This window comes from Cygnus atratus, chromosome 2, assembly GCF_013377495.2.
Source record: "Cygnus atratus isolate AKBS03 ecotype Queensland, Australia chromosome 2, CAtr_DNAZoo_HiC_assembly, whole genome shotgun sequence".
Taxonomy (NCBI): Eukaryota; Metazoa; Chordata; class Aves; order Anseriformes; family Anatidae; genus Cygnus; species Cygnus atratus.
In genome coordinates this window covers 9,360,577-9,375,776 of record NC_066363.1, presented here as the reverse complement: position 1 = coordinate 9,375,776, position 15,200 = coordinate 9,360,577, and positions in this window count along the sequence as shown.

Below are 15,200 nucleotides of genomic sequence, written 5' to 3'. Positions count from 1 at the left end.
AGAGTGGGGAGATTTAGATTAGAGGTTAGGAGGAAATTCTTTGCTCAGCAGGTGGTGAGGCACTGGCACAGGTTGCCCAGAGAAGCTGTGGATGCCCCATCCCTGGAGGTGTTCAAGACCAGGTTGGGTGGGGTCCTGGTCAACCTGATCTAGTGGGTAGCATCCCTGCCCATGGCAGGGGGGCTGGAACTGGATGATCTTTAAGGTCCCTTCCAACATGAGCCATTCAATGATTCTATGATACTGTCATTTATAAGGCAATTTTCATCAGAAAAGGGATAAATATAAAACAAGGGACATTTCCTTTTCCCTCCATTTTTTCTCCACCCACCTTTTCTTTTTTTTTTTTGTTAATTGCTTAGCTTCAACATATCAGTTGTAATTCTCTTCTCTGAAGATCACTCTTTGTTTTATTTGAATTATTTCTTTAATTCTACTGAGGCAACTTTAAAAAATAATGGTTAGAAGTAGGAATGATACTCAGGAATATACACTTATGAATGCACGGATTCGACAAAGAAATCTCCTAAAACTGACAGTTACCATTACTTTGTTAAAAATCACCCTTTACCTATTTGTTTATCTATAAAAACTGAAAATACTGGCAAGAATAAGTATCAATTCACTCACAGGAGCAATTGCACCAACAGTAATGTGCAATGTTACAGTTCATCCTACTGCTAACACTGTCTTTTTAACATGTAAGTTAATTGTTTTCAGGGACAATTAATTTCCAGCAGCTTTTTCTAGCTCAGTGGTTGTTCTTAGCTATTGGCAAAACTCTTACTCCATTATTCCTGAAGCTTTGTTAAGCACACAAAATAAATATGTATCGGAGTCAAGGTACAATGAAATACTTGGAAGTTTTTCCAAGATGCCAGCAAACTTTGGATCTGGTAACTTAGACTGTAACAGTATCAGTCTAAACATGTTGGTTGCTATTTCACATCTTAATCTGTTCCTATAATGTATTATGTTATTGTTTATAGTATAACATTAATTTAATACACAGTTCTTGTTCAAGAACTCTACTTGCCCAACCATAACCACAGTGTAGTAATGGATACTACATTTCTAGTTAAAGACTTTTTTCTATCTGCTTGGAAGAAAAAGATGAGCTTTGCATCTATTGCAGTTTAAATAGAAAGCAGAGGGTTCACCAAAACCATACGTTAAAATGTAATAGCAAATCAATGTATCTGAACCTCTCAGGCTTTTCCCTAAGATTAGATCGTCTCTGCTCGCCTTAATAAGAGAATCTTCCCAACTAACGTTAGTTATCTGTGCACATTTACAGCTAAGCAAATTAACCTATCATCCCTCTTGACTCAAAGGGAAGAAGAAGTAGCTCCTAGATGTAATGATCTATTTTAGAATGAGATTAATCACTGTATAGTCTATATGTCTATAAAGAGGGTCTGGAGAAACCAGTCCAGCTGAAAAAATCTTGCAGATATTTGATGTTGAGTGAGGCGAATCCCATCTTAGTTTTCTCATGTGCAAAACTGGCGTAAAAAAAGCTATCTCATCTTTTGTGATGTTATACCCACTGTCTTAAAGCTCTGAGATCACTGCCTGGAAGGGCTGAGATTCCTCTTGACATATCCAGATAATTAATACGTCATCTTGTAGATCAATTTCTATTAGGAAAACGGCTAACATATGTATTAGGCACTTTTCTTTTTTCTTTTCTTCTTTTCTTTTCTTTTCTTTTCTTTTCTTTTCTTTTCTTTTCTTTTCTTTTCTTTTCTTTTCTTTTCTTTTCTTTTCTTTTCTTTTTCCTTCTTTTTTCTTCTTTTCTTTTCTTTTCTTTTCTTTTCTTTTCTTTTCTTTTCTTTTCTTTTCTTTTCTTTTCTTTTCTTTTCTTTTCCTTTCCTTTCCTTTCCTTTCCTTTCCTTTCCTTTCCTTTCCTTTCCTTTCCTTTCCTTTCCTTTCCTTTCCTTTCCTTTCCTTTCCTTTCCTTTCCATCCTATCCTAACCTATCCTAACCTATCCTATCTTTTAATCCTCAAAAATACGAGTCCTGGTTCCTTGTTCATGGAAAGAAACACAGGCTTTAGCAGTCAGATTTTCTTGTTATTGTTGTTTGTTTGTGTGTTTGTTTTTCCTTTTCTACATGGATAGCTGCCTGGTCAATTCCATACTCCAAAGAGCTCTATGGCAGGGCTATTACATAAACTGAACCTTGTTTCATTCTTTCAGCAGCAATGCCTTCATCCACCATTTCTGACAGTCAGTTTGTCCCCCTATCATTTTTTGATAATGACCTGTGATTTATTAATGCAACTGTGACTACACTGAGAGCTAGATTAGTGAATTTATGTGGATTAAAAATAATACTTCTGCCCTCATGGATTATTTTATAATCATCAGCAGTTTTAATCTGTATCCCTGCTATCTTTGATCCAAGATGTTGATGATGTCTGCTATCATCAGCACATTCCAACCTCTCAATGTCATCTCCTTCCTGACCATTCTCTCAAAGTACTTTAAAATAGCAACACTGATTTAGCTCTGACAGACAGGATGGAGTTCTTCTCTCTGTTTATAGTCATATGGGAGAAGTAGTCACTTTTAGAGGAAAACTCATCTAACCCATTTTAGACTTCTGCTTCAGGGTGAGATGGACAGTGCCTTAGCCTCCACTAACCAGATGGTTAGGTCTTTGCTGATTTAAGAGGGAGCTTTGCATCACTGGCTTAGGTGCAGGCAGCCACATTGTAGGTACCTAGTCAGTGACCCTCTACTACTTAAAGGACAGGGCAGTGAAACAAAACCATACACATACAAACTTGAATAACCTCATGTTTCCGTCTGGTACATATCTGACACTGGAAACCACCCCAATCTACTCCTACATCTGCTAGTGTCCCTTTCAGGCAATCACTGTCTTTCAAGGTCACAGTTTTGCAGCTACTTCAGGATGACATCAACCTGCCGCTCACTTGTCCTGGCAGTGCATTTCCTTATCCTTATCTTGCTGAAACTGGGACTTGTGGCATAATCCACTAAATCCAACGTTTGATCCAAATGTAACCAATAAGCTTTTACTTTTCCAGGATTAGTTGTTTGGTTTGGCCGCAGAAAGAAGCAGACAGCAATAGGAAAGGAAAGAGAACTGCTCCTTCCAGTGGCAGTACAGGCTACAACTAGGCTAGATCAGTTATGAAATTGCACCATTAGCAGATTACAAAAACGTATTGCATCAGGGTATCCTGCTGGTGGGACAGTTATTCCCCATATTGCTTTAAATGAGAATTTGTTGCTCTCAGGAGTATAGCTGGTCCTTCTGTTGCCCCCATCTGTATCAGCACCTGTGCCCAATATGAAACAGATTTGAAACACAGACCATGAAAAGAAGAACAATTACAAAAAACGTTTTGTGTAATTACAGTGTTTATCATAAGAGGGTTTGTGTCTCTTGTTCTCCAGAATAATTTTGCAAAAAAAAAAGCATACGCACATATGAAGAAAAAAACAAGACCAAAGCTCTACACAACAGGATATATAAGTGTATATCTGGGGAAGTGGCTGGTTCTGTACAGCTTGAATCTTCTTTTTCTCGGTATGAATTTTCTCCTCACTATGGTAAGGTATCTATTTTTAGGACAATCCACATTTGTCTGGATTCACTTTCGGAGTGGTAGCATTAAAATTATTGCATTCCATTCCTGTATATAATCATGGGAAAACATATGCTTAAAAGAAGGCATGTGCTAGTTTCACTTTAGTATTATGATTATAAACTAAAGGATTTTATTCTTTACCTTATAATGGCAGTTGTAAATTCATAACTACAGGTGTTCATTAGGTGTTTAAATAAATCCTCATAATAGGGAACCCTGATCTATGATGGGAGGCTCCTACCGCACCATAATGAAAAAGAAACAACAGCAGGAATATATAACTATGCCCTCGCTTGTAAGCCATGTCAAGATGTTTGTTTGAATTTCCCAGGTCTTTAATTAATCCTGAGTCATGCATGTGAGTAGTTCCAGTTTGAAGACCTGTTACCTATGTGGTGTAATATTTCTGCTGATTTTTGAGGTCTGCAGATGAAAAGAGTAAGCTTTAGAGGAAGGCAAGCATGGCAAGCACACTGGCAATTTGACTTCCCCCCCAGTACAAAGGATCACTAAATGTTTAGTAATAAAATGGCCATAACGCTGATGTTATTTGTCTGCAGAAGAGATGCCTACATGCAGGACTCATTCCCTTCTTTGGCATTCACAGAAGTAGAACAACACAGGTTATGCGATCCTAATGCTGTTTTGTAAATTGGACATGGCTTCTTTCCATTTCAATTAAAGGATTGCAAGAAACTTGATCTTATCTGTTTGAACACAGGACCAAAGACAAGGTGAAACTGAATTTCAATCCTGACATAATATTTGCTTCTTCGTAGCCTTAAGCCACTCCCTTAATCCTTTTCTGTTGATGTTTTGCTATGTAAAATAATTATAAATATGCTATGGTGTTAACCTGCCCCACACTGATGACAGGAGAACTGTTTAGATGTTCTTTGTAAAGAATGGTGAATAGGCAAGGAGTGTTATGAGAAATACACCCAAGCAGCAAAACTCAAATACTGAACCTAATCTAGGTTTCCTCAAGATGAAGAAGCACTTGGATTTAGGGTTCAATATGATGGTGATTATTTTGTGTTCAGAGAAGCAAGCAGTTGACCTATTTCGATAGAGATTCAGAATTCCTTATTGTAACACAATGTTCACACGCTTATGTTCAATTGCTGTTTCTGCTCAGCAGAAAAGGTCATTCTCATTAGGAGACAAATAATGCAGATTGAATGTATTGACTTTGCATATTTAAACATGCAAATGAGTGTTCTCATTTTTCTTTGGAAGTACTGACCTCTGAGTCAAGTGGAATTTATTCTACTCTAAGCTGAAAGTGAACTTCTCTACAATAAAGATGATTGGGTGTCACGGGGCATCTGACATATTTTATCTAATTGTGATTCCAGATATTTGATGGCAGACAGAAAGCCTATGGCTGGGTTTCACAAGAATGAAAAATGAGAAGTCAGCCTGGATTCCAGTTTTTGTGTAGAAACAGAGGTGATTAAGCAAAATTATTAGACCTATTCGAGGCCAATATAAAAATTGTTTTAAAGACCAATGTTTAAGATTGATGTTACCACTGGTCTCTTGATGCAGACTGGGAATGTAGCCATGGAACGATCCCAGGCTTCAGCAATAAGGAAACAGATTCAAGGTCACTGCAAGCCTGGGCGCTTTATATAGCACATCTCAACGCCTCCTTAGATGCTAGGCTGACCATAAGATCTTATAGTACCAAGAATTGGCCTTTTATTAGGTAATCACCATGAGTGATTATCAGATGAGAGAAATCTTGCCATTATTATCTGTGATGTACAATACAGTATTATTCAGCAATAGAATTTAAAAATATTGTCACATTTTATTCTTTAGTAACTAGGTTGAATAAGCATGTGATCCAGTACTGCGCTGCAGTTCCTTCAAAAATAATTACATGCTAAAAATTGCAATACATCAAAAATTAATTACATTAAAAGTGCTTACTAATGTTTTGTTACTACTCTGTTTAATCTTGGCTTCTGCACACCACCCATTAATTTATTTTAGTAAAAACTGCAGGTCACACTGTGAAGTTCTTACTATATTTCTATGTAGACAAAGCTCCCATTTCATTTTTTCCAGAGCTTGTCTTCAATAAAGACAATAATTTGGGGTATGCGGTTTTGTGAATGCAGTGATGCATGTAACAGAGAAAAATAACTAAGAAAATACTTTCCTTTATGTATATTTCAGATTCGTACATGAGCATATTTTTTTCAGTTTACATTACTTATACTTACCAGTTTTTATAATTAATTCAAGCAGTCATTAGAATATTTCCTACATGTTAAATGAATGAGTTTATTTGGGGCACAGGCTATAAACTGCATAGTAAAATAATAAGCTGAAGAGACATGTTCCAATAGTAATTAAATTACATTTTTCTTTCTTTTGTACGCATGCTCGCACAAACTCATATGAAAGAATACTATAAGCTGCTGCTTCTTTGCAAGGGCAAATGCATCATCCTCAGTGAAGTCTATAGACAGTGATTTTGTCAAAAAAAAAAAAAAAATCAGTATCTTAATTCAAATTAACTCAGCTACCAGTCAGTGTATAGTGACTAGTAAAGAAATTCTATAGAGGACACTATGCAATGCTGTCTTGCACAGCAGCTTATTTTTATTGCAGGATAACAATGTATTTCAGAGAACTTTAAAAGTAAGTGTGCTTGCACATGTATAAATACACAGACGCATTATGCATAAGTATATGTACAATATAATGTATAAATACAGTTCATGATTTTAAAATGTACATTTTAAAATTTATTGCATGAGTGAACCTTTACATAAATTCTTCATAAAGTGAAATATGCACAATGTCAGCAGGACAAGTTTAAGTATTTCTTATTCCACAACATAGGACAGGAAGGACTACTTGAAAATTATGGTCTATAGTTATTTCTTGACTCATGAATTCTTTATAAGGACTGGGCGTGTGCAAAGTAAAAGGACAATATAGCTTCTCACATTTTCTATTACTCTCAGTACTTAAAATGGCAAGGGCCAGACAGAAGAACATATTTGTGATTGCTTTGAGTATATTGTGTAGTTGACGAGCATTCTTCTCTGTAACAGTGGTGTCTGGAGTAGCTCCCTCTGCTCAGTTACATCGCTCGTTGTGTTCTGTGAACACATAACAAACTGGCTTAGAGAATTCTTTCTGATTACATTTTTTATTTTTACTAGGTTATTTTCCCCAAGTCTGTCTAGCCTTGTACTGTTTTATCAATACTACTGGAGGGTTAGTTGCACCAAATCAAAGAAGAACAAAGCTGGACAGCATCAGAATTACAATTACCTAAGAGGTACTTGCTCAGGTACTTTTACAAAGTGCTAAAATGAAATCAGCACTTGGGCTTTCGGAAGCTGTACGGAGATTATTAGCCTGCAGTAATATAAAAATAAATTAGATATGGGGAACTTTGAATTGTGCAGTGTCTGAGGCAGGATTGCTTCACAAGTGCCAAATTACGTGATAAATTTTATAACATAGGTAGACAAAACAGTTTTTGATTCATTATTCAGTAAGGTTTTTCAGGCTGCAGAGAAGAAATCTGAGGCTTCCATCAGAGCTGTTTGACAGGTAGGCTGTTGTTCCCTCAAACCTGTCATGACCTGAAGTGGGACTAGAAGTTAAGGAAGGACGTACCAGGACTACAAAATAAGGAGGGTGGAAGGATGTACGGGTGGATCCTGCTTTGTCAACGGTGGGAATGTAATGCAGAGGAAGGGAAGTAGCATGGCTGGCATTTCAGCCACTGAAAACTCTATCTCACTGACTGAGGTGCTGCTAGTATTTTACTGGGGTGTGTAGGGTGAAGAGAGCCTGGAAGGGTTACGAGCTCTCTAAGGTGCTACCTCCACCACTACAAAGGAAAATTCAAACACAGTATCATTTAGGAAAACAGCCATGTTCACTAGCAATTTCCTCCACAGATTTCCTTGCAGCCTGAATGCATTCAAGACAAAACGTTGCTTTGGTAATAGAACTGAAGAGTCAAGAAGACCCATCTGAAAGAGGTTGGTTGCTTTCTTATTTTGTTGACGATATCCAGGTGTTAAATGCACAATGAGACAGTAAGTAGGTCTGAAATAATACTCTATGCTCATTCTGGGAGCATGCAACTCTACATGGACCAAAGCATGCTATTGGCCAGGGTTTAAAAAGGGAGATGATGCCAGGTCAGCCTATGTCCTTGGATACCCAGAATGATGACAGGACAGGGTATGGCATGGGAAGGTGGCTGTCAGGCTGCAGAAACAGTGCTCAGCATGGATGTGACTACGTAAATAGTAAAACTCTGTCATATACTATGCAGCATTACTGGCACTTCAAAGAAAACTACATCCTATTGTTATTTCACCAGTGCCTACAAACTGCTGAATTATTTCCTGTGAGTTGTTATTCTTACTATTCAAGGTGAAACAGCTGTTTGTATCCAGGTTTCCCAGTGTGCTGTGTGCCTTATAGTGACTTTTAATGTAGGTTTTTCAGCATTTGAAAAGATGTGAATGTTTTGCTTTTGGTAAAGTAACCAACAATAGCAAAAATACTGTTTCTGTAAAAGCAAATTATACAGGTTTTGAGGCATCAACACACAAGATTCAATACAGTATGAATACATCCTATGAAACCTTGATAGCTTTGTACTGTCCTTAAAGTTTAAGTCAGTGATTAATCACAAAACAACAGGGTTTAGAAACAAAAGACCATCTGTCTCAAACAGATGACTTCTTTGTAACCTTAATGGTACTGAAAATAGATAAAATAGATGCAAGTTTATCAGTAACCAGTTTGAAGGGAACAGGCCTCACAGAATAATGAGTGAACAGTATACTTGCCTTTACACTGGAGAAACTCATTGTCTGTGTGTCTGTCTGGAAGCTCTGCAGTCTTCTGTCCCCCATGGATGATACAGATTGCGGTGAGCTAAGCTCATCAACAGCTCTGAATTTGTTACATGATGTGCAGTATGGAGCTTTATGCATTTTTCTGTATAAGGTGGGACCAGAATGTTGGAAAAGTCTGACTGCAACAGAAATATCAGCATGTACTATGTAGAAAACATGAGGAATTGGCCAGAGACAAGAAAACTGAAGGATACTACAGCAAGGGCAAAGGTATTTCCTTGGGCCAGGAAGAAGATGCGCTCCTGTGTCAGGTAGTAGTTGTTACAGGTTGACCACATTGTTGACGTGAAATGGGATCAGTGACAATGACCATACACTGATGAAGATGAGAAGATGAATGTTGACATTTAGTGGATAAGGCTGGGAGTTGTCCTGCTCTTCTCATTTCAGCCATTAGCAGCATGTAGAAGGGCAGGGCACACTTGGCCAGGCAAAGAAGGCATCACATGCAGTTCAACGAGTTGAAGATGCAACTTGAAAACCTTCCCCTCTGCTGCTCTTCTGTTGAAAGACCAGGAAGTATATCTCTTCTATGTGCAGGATTCAGCTGCCAGTGAGAAGACTTGGGGTGACTTCATCCACACCATGCAAGAGATTTAACAAGGGGATGGCAAACAGGCAGGGGAGTAGTAGCATTTTCATGAAGAACTATTGACCTCTGCACACCTCTGGTATGGAGCACAGGAAAACCTGAGACAGTAAGATGGTGTCATTGTATATCCCTGGTACCCCAGGCTGAACCTGATGTACTGGGGTAACCACCAGGGTCTGCTTTTATAATTTACCTGTACTGGATTCAGGTGCCTCCACGAGTCCTCTAGTCTAGAAAACAGCCTCAGATATCAGGCTGTTAAGAGGCTTTCAGGTATCTTGATGAGACCATCCAGGCAGAAGGTGGTGAAGAGAGAGTATCTGCAACATTTTTAACCTAGCTGGTGGCATTCACTGTTTTATGAGATCAGAGGGGAAAGGGATATGCCAGGCATGGACACCTGGCAGTATAGAAGCATAACAGCATGCCCATACCCCACCACTCTTAAAATGTGGTATCAGACTCTTTCTAATGAGGATGTAGATGGGCATCATCAGAACTGAAGTCATGGAACAGTAGGTGCCTCATTTAGAGTTGCTGTACCTGTAGAGATGTATGCACAGGAGCTTTGCAACGGGGTTGCCAACAGCTCCAGGTTAACTTCCAAATCCTGGTTCCAAACCCCAGCCATAGAGGCAGATTGCAGCCCTGGAGGCTTCTGCAACACCCCCATAACCACAGTAATTTCCCCAGAAACTTCAGCGGGGAACCAGTTAGGGTGAAGATTTTTTAGGCAGATGTGGCTAATATCTGCTGCCTACCCAGAGGTCAGTGGATTGAGGGGGCATAGGTGGGGGTTCTTGTTGAAGCTGGACACAGCAATTAATGCCCGTTGGGGTTTTGAGGGCCCTGACAGCCTGCCCCAGGGAACAGGATAAGTATGGTCTCAGCTTGTACTTAGTCTGAATGTACTTTAAGAGATTCTGGGTGTCCCAGGGAACACAGGAGGCCACAAGTATGTCTTTTGGTGGCTGGTAAGTCACTGCCTGCTTTCAGCAGGCTCTAGGAAGAAGGGCTGACCATTATGAAATCTTTTATGAAGTTTTTTTTATCATGTATGCTTTTTATTTTTTACTTCGAAAGATTTTTTGTTTGTTTTTGTTTTTAGTATTCTTGTTAAGAATGGCCTGGCATCCAGGGTACAGCTCTTGGCGACAACCTCTCTATGCAAACTGGAATAGGTTGAAGTGAAGAACTCAGATGGCAGATGAGATGTGTGGACAGTAGTCTCTAGGCAAACCTTGGGTATGAAGGGTTTGTAGGATAGCTGCATCTTTTATTTTATTTTATTTTTTTTTTATTTTTTTTGTGTAGAATGACCTTTATTCTTGCCAAGCCCAAGTAGCTCAGAACCAAGTAGAAGAAAACTAAGCAGGAGCAGTGTGATAGACTTTCAAAGGGGAGACTTATGTGATGCACCGCTTATAAAAACGGTCAGTATCGTATCGCGCCATGTAACATAGACACGTATAGGACATTCAGCATGGGGTATCTCAGGAAGTGCAATCACTGGCAGGGTGGGTATACTTCCAGTATGATACATGGCTTACAGGACCTAAAATTAGAAACGTGAGAATATTTTGAAGAGTTGGATGAATCACAATCTATTCCTTGTTCTATCCTCCCACCAGCAAGACAGTATGAAATCTCTGGAGTCCTCCATTCAACTACTTAGAGATACCCAAATGCTTCAATTCACGAGAGATGGCTTTTCTTTCATATGAGGGCCAGAAGACTATAAATCGTCTCAGGGCTTGAGAATCCTGCCATATTTTCATCACTCGGCGGTGTAATTACTATAATGTAATATCTACTTGAGAAAGGAAGCTAAATTCTCAACCAAATTAGCTAATTTCACATTACTGGCATGATTTTTGGTAAAAGGCCTGCTATATATGAGCACAGTTTCTGACAGGAAGTATTGGCTTATGTTATAAAATCTATTTTTATGATTTCAGCTTTTTTCTGATAGACCACTGGTACAATGGATGAGTGGCATATGTTCTGTGGATCAAATACTGATCGTTGGAGCTCAACTTAGAGTGTAGGTTTTGATGGAATAACAGCATAAAGTTCTCCTGGTCAGGACATCACAATTGCAGTGGCTCATTTTGGCCTTCCAGCCTCTAATGCTAGCAACAACCTTATACAGCAAAGAGAAATTTTAACAAGGCAACTGACAGCTATTGTGAACTCCATTTTACGTATGACTGTTGCATGAAGAAATACCTGCTGAAATTTATTTGGAATGTCCTTGTGCAACATTGAATTCTCCAGATTAGGTGATGCCTGTGGAGCAAACCTATTCATTTTGCAAATGAGACAGAGGAGAAAGATAAAGATTCAAAAAATGCCTGGCATCATATTTTATTAGTCACCCAATATAATTATTGACAGGGATCGAGGCTGTTAAATTTCAGAAAAGGACTACTTATTATCTTAACACTCCTGAGATGCATTAAACACATTTGAATTTAATTAGAAAGGAGTATCCATGATTTAAGAATAAATCTTGCCCCTATTAATTTTAGAAATTAAGATGATTTATTTCCTTTAAAATTCCTAGCATTTTGGATAAAAGTCCTTCATAAAAAGTGCATGGCTTACTGTCAAAGATAAAATTTATACAATGCGATTTTGTGAACCTGACTGAAAAATGGCTGTAGTTTAATACTGGATAAATTTTTGAAATGCCTTCTGTGTGGTATGTAACAGTACAGTCATCTTAGTCATGGTGAGTCAGAGACTGAATTTAAGAAAGAAAAATAAATTGATTTAACTAATGCAAAAATGTTTTTTATTGTTTAAGGATTTGGCAATGAAACCTATTTTCTCCAAAAAATGTTGTAAAATATCATTTCTCAACAATACGGAACTAATGAAAAGTAACTTGAGGATAGTTCAGAATAAACACAGATGGTCCAGCTGACTAATTATTTTTATTTTTTATTTGTTAAAGAACAGTGAGTACAGCCATGCTAAGTAGTCATAAACTGATAATATGGGTAGATATTTGCATTTTCATCACTTATAATACAGCTGAGGCATGGTCACATTTTAGAGTCAATAGTAAATTGGCAGAATAAGATGTCTCGTGAAATGTGTTGAATGGCCCACAAGTCAAAGGAGAGTATTCAAAAAGGAGAAACAATGAAAAGTAAACAATCAGCAAAACTTGCAAAGAAAGCACAGACATAATGGTGAGTGAGACTCTAAAGTCGATGCAGCGTATTGTGTAGATGTAATGCTATAGTGCTACACAAAAAAACATAGCAGAACAGGGACTGTTGTCCTTTTAAAATGTACTGTGTAGGTACTTTAAGAATGGGAACCAAACGTAGACCGAAGAGAAAGCACAGGAGCATAGAAAGCATCTGTTTGGTAAGAACAGAAAACCTGTTTGTGAGACTGGTTTCAGAGATGTATGCTGGTGCTGTCATTCAGCCAGTGCTAAAACAACACTAAAGCTTCTAATGATTATTTGCTAACTCAAAAAATATTGCTTCCACTATTAAGTAACTCTTTTGAATCCTATTATAATGTTACCATGGAACCAACCCATGATATTGGCAAGATCGTGTTCCATATGGGCAAACATAACATTCCCAAACAGTAAAATAAGCATTATATGCACTTACTACTTCAAGAAGTTCCCAAAGATGAGAAACAGTATGAGCAAAACTGTTTTGGATAAAAAAAAAATAGGTAAATGATTTTTTTTCAAGCATGTATTTATTCTGGTTGACAAACTATTGCTAATACCACTGGCAGATGACACAAAAAAGGTTGGCAAATACTGGAAGGTAGCAGTGATAAGTTACAAAGATGAGCTAATCATACAAAGCAATCTGAAATGTTTGAGGAGCAGAAAACAAAACAGGCTCAAATTCAGTCAAATGCCTATGGACACACAAAGAACAAGGAATCAAGGTCCTGTCTACAGAACTGGAGCTGCTCCTGGAAAGCCAGGATTTGGAACAGAAATTATGGATTGCTGCTGGTTGATACGCAGTCTCAGTGAGAAAACACTTTATACATACATAAGGTGGATTTACTGGCTCCATATAAATTGGATGGACCACAAAACCTCCCTGGCTTTCAAACCAAGTCCAAGCGCTCAAGAAGACATCTGCAAACCACTGTTTTCCCCACAGACAGCAGGCATCCAGCCTAAGCTATACGAGAACTAAAAATCCATGCCACGCTACAGAATATGGGCAGCAAAATACAGATGTAGCCCCTATTTTCTACCTCAAGCAAATGATTGCTGCAGTGTTTGGATTAAAATGACCCTAAAATTGGCTTTACTCTATATAAGCAAGCAAATGGACATGGTAAAACAAAACAAAAGATAAAGAGCCATCTTGCTTTAGCCTTCTGTTACAAGGAAAACTTTTACCTACAGCCAGACTTCTGTTAGCACGAAGAGATGAATAGACACAAGTTTCTTCAATTGCACATTCCTTTTGCTTCTGGGAAGTAATCATATTTTTCACGTTTCTCTGAAGCTATGCGTTGTTTTGCTTTATAACGACTAAAGTGGTCGATTATAGAGAGCATACATTAAGGAGGTGATTTTACCTCTGTGTAATTGCTGAAACTGAGACTAGAATACTTTCAGTTCTTTTTCCTATGTTAAAAGTTTGGAAAGAATTCAGGGAAGAAAGAAAAAAAAGAGTTCATGGTTGAGAAAAATCCTTAGAGAGTAAATTTGCTTAGAGTAAATCTTTTTAACAGACTGAAAAGGAGATTCTGAGGTGAGTTGCTGTGATTAACAAGAAATATAAAGCATTAAAGTTCTTTACTGTAGTTGGGAAGGACAGAACAAGAGTCATAGAAGCTGAAGGTAGTAAAAATCAAATCAAAAGTAAGGCATGTTTTTTAATATGGATGGTAATTAAATATTGAATACACCATGAAGAAAAGCAGTGAGTTTTAATTCTTTTCATCCGTTCACTCTAGCTGAACACCTTTTGAGACTGATTTAATCAGACACTAATTTCTGGGCTCAAAACTGACAGAATGGTGAACGTGAAGCTCTGCCTAGAGCCTTACTTTTGCTGTTGTTGTGTTTTTTTGTTTGTTTGCTTGTTTACTTGTTTGTTTGATTTTAAATGATTATTCAACTCCGCAAAAGTATTGATCCTGGCAGAAATGTAGATATTCTGCCAATAAATCCCTATGTAAAGTATCAGCTGATTCAGCCATAGATAGGTAGCAGAGGAGCAGATGTCCTTAGGCTTGTTCATCTCTATACGGTAGGTGAACTTCGCCCTATATATGAAGCCAACATATCCCTCTTGGGGATATGTTGGAAGTCTTCTGGTTCTAGGTTCCTATCAGTGAAGCAAACCTATTGTCATATGAAGGCACAATAGGACTAGAAGAAATTTTAATAATCACCAAATCCATTTCATTGCTTATTGAGAGCAGTCTCACTAAATTATTAATGTATGTGCCAAGCTCTAAGTTGAAAGTAGGGGAGATATTTTACTCTCGCGTTCATTTTGAAAGCTTGTTCAAAACCATATTACTTTGATGCATTTTTTAATTCTACTTTTAGGGGTATGGATTCATCAATATATTGATGAATATATAGAATCATAGAATCATTCAGGTTGATCTCTAAGATCATGTAGTCCAACCTTTAACCTAGCACTCAAGTCCACCACAAAACCATGCTATTAAGTTCTAAATCTACATGTTTCTTGAAGACCTTCATGGATGGTCACTCAAGCACTTCCCTGGGCATCCTGTTCCAACGCTGCACAACTCTTTCAGTAGAGAAATTTCTCCTAATATCCAACCTAAACCTCCCCTGACGCAACCTGAGGCCATTTCCTCCCATCTTATCACTTGGTGCTTGGGAGAAGAGCCTCACCTCGCTATAGCCTCCTTAAGGTAATTGTTGAATGCACTAAGGTCTCTCTTGAGCTTCCTTTTCTCCAGGCTAGACAACCCCAGCTCCCTCAACTGCTCCTTGTAAGACTTGTTCTCTAGACCCTTCACCAGCTTTGTTGCCCTTCTTTGGACACACATCCTTGTATATATATACACGCAAAATCCATCACA